General features: G+C 44.9%; 1 long non-coding RNA gene across 1 annotated transcript; it reads right to left on the bottom strand.

Annotated features, from left to right (window-relative positions):
- Positions 1 to 996: 996 nt before the first annotated feature.
- Positions 997 to 4,968, bottom strand: LOC108268994 (uncharacterized). The gene is made up of 2 exons (XR_001813396.3): positions 2,457 to 4,968; positions 997 to 1,713 (listed from the first exon to the last, which is right to left on the bottom strand). It is a non-coding gene; the product is annotated as an uncharacterized LOC108268994 (long non-coding RNA).
- Positions 4,969 to 6,383: the final 1,415 nt, after the last annotated feature.

Genomic DNA, 6,383 nt, shown 5'->3' on the forward strand with positions numbered 1-6,383 from the left:
TTTCAGAACTAGAAAATTATCCAATAAGCAAATTTGACCAGTTTAAGGATTTTCCCAGGCCTCCACACATATAAGCTAGAAACAATTCAAATATGGATGCCTACCTAGAATCAGACTTTACCTTTATGTGTTGCTGAATAAAGTTATAGGAATGAATTACAAACAAATTGATTTTAGATCAGCAATGACGCTCCAGATCTAATCGTGGCTTATGCAAGGAGATATATTTGCTTTGCGCTCTAACTCCAGCCATTGCTTCACCTCTCGCTTCCAGCACTTACTCAGCCGAGACGTCCTTCTGAGGGGAATGAGACGCAGCCATACAGCCATGGTGTGACCATACACTGCTCAGCTAACACCACTACCTCCCTGACTCGCATCAGACCCCCATCCTCGGCACCCACAACCGCCCTGACCCGATCCAGCCTTCATCACATCCCTCAGCCTAACATACCACGTTCCCAGCGGAAGCTTCCAGAAACAGCACTTATGAAAACAGACTTTGAATCGGGTGGCACTTGAAACACTTTGTCTACAAAGTACACACTCTCTGCTCTGAGCTTCAGTCACATTGCCACTTTTATAGTCATCCTTAGTAAATTGTATCAGTAGTACTTTTCTGTGTTAGGCTGATTTAGGATGTATAATACCATGTACACCTCAGAAGCAAAGGTAAGCACAATGTTCTATAGGTTTAATGCATATTTAAATGTATATTTTCATAAGCATGATGTATTTTTGGATTAGGCTGAACAATTTTAATGAGCCCACCATGATAAAATAATCTTGATAAATACCTCATTTACCTTTGTATACTTACATACACACCTATAGTAGATCCTATACTTCTTGTGGTTTTTTGTTTGTTTGGTTTTGGTTTTTCTATTTTAGATTTTTATGGACTGGCGCCTTATACAACTCATACATGTAGCTGAAAGTAATCTGTATTTAAATAAATGTACTGTTACATCAAAAAACCAGCTTCGTACACTTAAATAGAGGTAGACAGAGACAGAGAGTACTTTATTGATCCCCAATGGGCAATTTGGTGTCACTACAGCCACAACACAAGCACAACAGGGAGGACTAAGACTTAACAGTTCACAAGACTTGCACCATAAACTCACAATATACACCATAAATAAGAGAATTAAAAATACACATATAAATAGCTCTCTAAGTTACTTACAGACTAAGATTCCTGTACAGATAAACTGTATGAAATATATTACAGGTTGGCACGTTTAAAACTTACATTGGACTTACATGTGTGAAGAGCAGTTTCATTAATGTGTGTATAAATGTACAGTAGTCATCAGTAAGTCATAAGTAAAGTGGAAGTGCATGTGTAAGAATATGCAGTGACCCTATGTAAAAATTGTTGTGCAATATGTAGTGTAATAGCTGAGTATGCAAACTCAGTAGACATGTCCATCATCTCCAATGTCCACATAGCTCCCCAACGTCGTTGTTGACTCATTGTACAGTCGGACAGCAGTGGGCAAGAATGACTTCTTGTACCTTTCTTTGTTACAGTGAAGCTGCCATAATCTACTGGAGAAGGAGCACCGCTGTTTGGCCAGTGTGGCATGGAGGGGGTGTTTGCTATTGTCCATGATCCTCTTAATTTTGTCCACCACCACCTTCAGGGTGTCCAGTTTGCAGCCTAGGACGAAATATTCCAGTGTTCCCCAAACCCAAAATGTAGTTGATCTGAAAGATTTGCATGGACATTATGAAGTTACTGTAGCTAACAAATAAGAGAAGATTATGATCACCAGTTTAGCATCATTAAAACTAATGTTATGTTAATGACATCTGGGATTTTAGAATTTTAAAACTTACAACATTTACACAGTGACGCAAAACTGTGTAAGGTTAGGAAAAAATGTATCATCACAGTAGATTAGCACTTGTTTCACTTTTCCAAGTCTCTTAAATACAGTGCCTTTTCAGAAAGCTAAAAAAAAAAAAAAAAAAAAAAAAAAAAAAAAAAAAAGGTTTTTCGGGGGGTTTTTTCACTGTTGAATTCCCAAATCTGATGTTCAGAAGCTGGTGATTAATTTTCTAGCAGTAGCTTTCATAAGTAGATTTTATAATTATAATTAACTATTTATAGGCCTGCAATTAAGCGTGTAGTGTGACATAAATATGGCATCTGTGCCATCAGCCTTATTATCTTCAGCGAAAGACCGCATGCCGGTTGTTTGTGTAAATAAACAAAAAGATGCTTCATTTCCTCTCTATCTTTTCTCGAAATCTCTGGACTTTTCTATCCCCTTTAAAAAAGAGAGAGAAGGTGAGCGAGAGAGAAAAATATGAGTGAGAGAATTCAGGAAGTGTGTTACGGCTGGCTCCCGTTTCACCACGGGAATAGAGCACACTTTCTGGGTGAGGTGTCTAAGGTTTGGAGCATGCGATGGCGGCCTCGAGAGGCTGCGCATAGTAATGCTTACATCAGACAGCTCCGTTCGCGACTCGCGCTCTTCTCGGAACCTGAAGCGAGTTGGGTTTCAGAACCTCGCTGCCAAGGCAGCTAGCCGTCTCAGGTTCGTGGGATCGCTTATGGATCCAGAAGAGGAGCCGGAGACTAGCGCTGCTCTATCTCTTGCTCTGTCTTCCGGGTCCGGCTCTCCGCTGGATTTTGGAGCCACTTCGGACTCCTCCTTCCGCTATGGAAAGCCAAAAGGGGGGAAAAAGAGAGCGAGAAAACACACACGCGCGCGCGCGCGCGCGCACACACACACACAAATACTACTACTACTACTACTACTACTACTACTAATAATAATAATAATAATAATAATAATAATAATTCCTCTCTGACTCCGAGGAGCCAGAAGGATGTGCTAAAAACTGAGAGCAGCATATAAAGAGCTGTTTGAAGTCATTACTAAGGCTGGATGAGCCTTTTTCTCCCCAGTGAAAGTAAATCCCTCACACTGCAGAAAACTCCCCTTTCTTCCATAAGTGCATGACAAAATATCAGGCTTCTCGGGGAAAACCATGCATAAGCCGTATTTATAACCCCACGATTATTCTGCTATTGTGGGGAATGAATGGCATGGCTATTTAGCTATGCTGAAGGAGGAGGAGGCGGTTGTGAGCTACCTCTCTCCATCAGGTAATTAGGGGGGCCGGCTTTGCCATCCAAGCCACCGTGTAAGGCCACCGTGGCATTGGTGGGCAAGGCCTATGCAGTAGTAGTCTTGCTTGTGAGTCACTGCAGAAAATGACAGTGTTGCAGGCCTACCAAGCAGACCTGCTGAGTGAGCTCGACCTAAGGCGGCATTCAGCCAGTTCCTTCCCTGTTGTGTCGAGTTCACTCAGGCATCCACGAGTGGAGGCCGGGCCAGCACTAGTGCGAGGGAAACACAGAAGGCAAGTATGGCAGCCCGCCAACCCCCGCAGACAGCCAGGGGAACCGGGCGGCCACAGCCGCAGCCTGCTACTAGGCTTGATCTGTGAATGGTCATAAAGGCCAAGCAGGCAAAGAAGAGCGGTTCTGAGGGGTCGTGGAGGGATGTATCAGGGGACAGGAGGTTGTGAGAGCATTTAGCTCCCAGCACTACTGTAGGGCTTCCACTAGCCAAGGCTGTCCAAAGTTTTCAATGTTCTCTGGTCAGCGAGCTGTCACAGGGCAACAAAAATCTGATGCTTTCCCTCCAATAGAATGTGGAATAGTTAACATCACTAAAAGACCATCTGACAGCGTGGAAACTACTGTCAAATGTGTCTCCATGAGTTCTGTCTACCATAGAAAAGGGTTACCAGGTCCAGTTTAGAGCTCGACCCCCCCAATTCAGAGGTGTGGTCACCACAGTAGTCAGTACAGACCAGAGCCCGACGTTAGTGCAGGAAGTAAGATCCCTCTTGGACAAACTGGCCATAGAACATATACCCCGTTCCCTGAGGGAGGGAGGTTTTTACAGCCGTTATTTCCTGGTCCGCAAAAAATAGAGGAGTATGCAGACAACTTTAGATCTGTGTCATCTGAACTGTACTCTTCGGACATACAGGTTCAAGATGCTGACGCCCAAACTTATCGTTCCACCGATTCAGTTTGAGGACTGGTTTGTGACGATAGATCTAAAAGATGTATATTTCCACATAGAAATATCGCTAGCTTTATCCCCTCGCACCTTCACAAAGTGCATGGATGTCACTCTGGCTCCATTGTGGCTCTAGGGCATCCGTGTACTAAACTACCTGGACGACTGGTTAATTCTAGCACGATCCAGGGAATTGGCGGTTCAACATTGAGATGTTGTTCTCGCCCACATGAAGAGCTTGGGGCTCAGGTTGAACCTCCGAAAAGTATGCTTTCCCCAGTGCAGTGGACAACTTTTCTAGGGGTTATAAGGATTCTACTACGATGAGGGCATTTCTATCCCCAACATGCGTAGGGTCAATCCTATCAACACTGAGCAAGATAAAGCTGGATCTTGAGAGACTATTGGAGCTTATGGGCCTATTGCACAGGAGATCGTTCAGTGGTGGCTGAGACTTTGGGGTTTTCGTCCAAGGCCGAAACCCGTGAGAGTATTCAGTGTCAGATGCCTACATGCTCTGAGAATTTGAGTGCCCCCGGTTTCTAGTCTTGGGTCACACTCTAGGGGTGTGGGGCAACATCCTCTAACTTCGAGATTCATGAGTGGTGTCAGGCAGCTGAGGCCCATCTGCATGCTGCGCTTAACTTCCTGGAACCTTCTGTGGTCCTGGAAGGTCTGTCATGTGCATCATTTGAGCCCTTAGAGTCAGCCTCTGAAAAGCTTCTGACTCTAAAGGTAGCTCTTTTGCTGGACCTGACATCTCTCAGGCGAGTAGGAGATCTAAAAGCTCTCTCTGTTGCCCCTTCCTGTCTTGACTTTGCCCCTAGATTAGCCAAGGCCATTCTGTATCCTATGCCGGATTATATTCCTAAAGTGCCTACATCGTCTGCCCACCCTGTGGTGTTGCAGGCTTTCTGCCCTCCTCCATTCCCACCAGAACAAGAGAGTATGCACCTGCTGTGTCCAGTAAATGGTAAATGGTCTGCACTTATATAGCGCTTTTATCCAAAGCGCTTTACATTGTGTCTCATTAACCCATTCACACTCACACTCACACACCAATGGTAGCAGAGCTGCCATGCCAGGCACTAACTTGCCATCGGGAGCAACTTCTGGTTCAGTGTGTTGCCCAAGGACACTTCGACATGTGGAGTCATGTGGGCCGAGAATCAAACCTACGATTAGTGGACAACCTGCTCTACCACCTGATCCACAGCCACCCCTGTGGCCCACCGCTCCGGCCAGTGGTGTAAGTCGGAGCAGCTGCTGGTCTGCTTTGGTGGCGACAGTAGAGGTGATGCTGTGTCAAAGCAGCGCATCTCTAATTGGATAGTGGAAGCAATCTCTATTGCTTATGAGGCGTGCGGTCTCGCTATGCCTCTGGGCATAAGGGCTCATTCCACTAGGACGGTCACCTCCGCGAAGGCTTTGTCCAAAGGGGTATCCTTATAGGATGTGTGTGCTGCTGCAGGGTGGTCTACGCCACACACATTCATTTGTTATTACAGCCTGGATATTCATTCCGTCCCAGGCTCGAGTGTCTTGCAGTGACCCGAGGGCTTGGGTCTTTTTGAACAGGCCATACTCTCGGTATGACAGAGTGGGTATTCTCGTTCCCATACTGTTATGCTAAACACAACATTGAGTTCCCTTTGAAAGGGAACGTCTGGGTTACACATATAACCCTGTTCCCTGAGAAGGGAACGAGCTGTTGCTTAGCTTTGTCATACCAGGGCAGGCCTGTGAATTGCGTCTTCACTTCAGATAATAGAGGCCGATGGCGTGGTTCACAGGTGCCATATTTATATCACGCGACACATTTAATTGCCACATCACCTGATCATGGCAGGCCTATAAATAGGCATGAATTTACACAAGCTTCAGGTGCCGGTCGCACAAACACAATGCTAAACACAACATCTCGTTCCCTTCTCAGGGAACAGGGTTACGTGCATAACCCAGACGTTTACTTGCACAGTGGTTAAGTAAAGTTCTATAATCATTAACGTGCAATGTTACTTGAAACAGGCAAGGCCCATGTTTGTCCTTTTTGTTATAAACCCCTCTAAACATGACTGAAAATTTGGATAGGCAGCTTTAAGACAAAAAGGATAATCCAAAAATAAACTCTCCAACTTGTCTGATGTGACAACTCCCACTGATGGACAGCAGAGCTACTGGGAGGGTCCAAGTTTGTTATTCTGCCTTAAACTAGTTTTTGATAGGACTCCAGAGAGAAGAAGAGAGAGCTGGACAGAGTTTCTCTTTCCCCAAACAACAAAGAAAGACTGATACTGGTGAGTATTTCACTGTTCATCATTATCCAGTACA

Source organism: Ictalurus punctatus, chromosome 8, assembly GCF_001660625.3.
Source record: "Ictalurus punctatus breed USDA103 chromosome 8, Coco_2.0, whole genome shotgun sequence".
NCBI classification, from domain to species: Eukaryota; Metazoa; Chordata; class Actinopteri; order Siluriformes; family Ictaluridae; genus Ictalurus; species Ictalurus punctatus.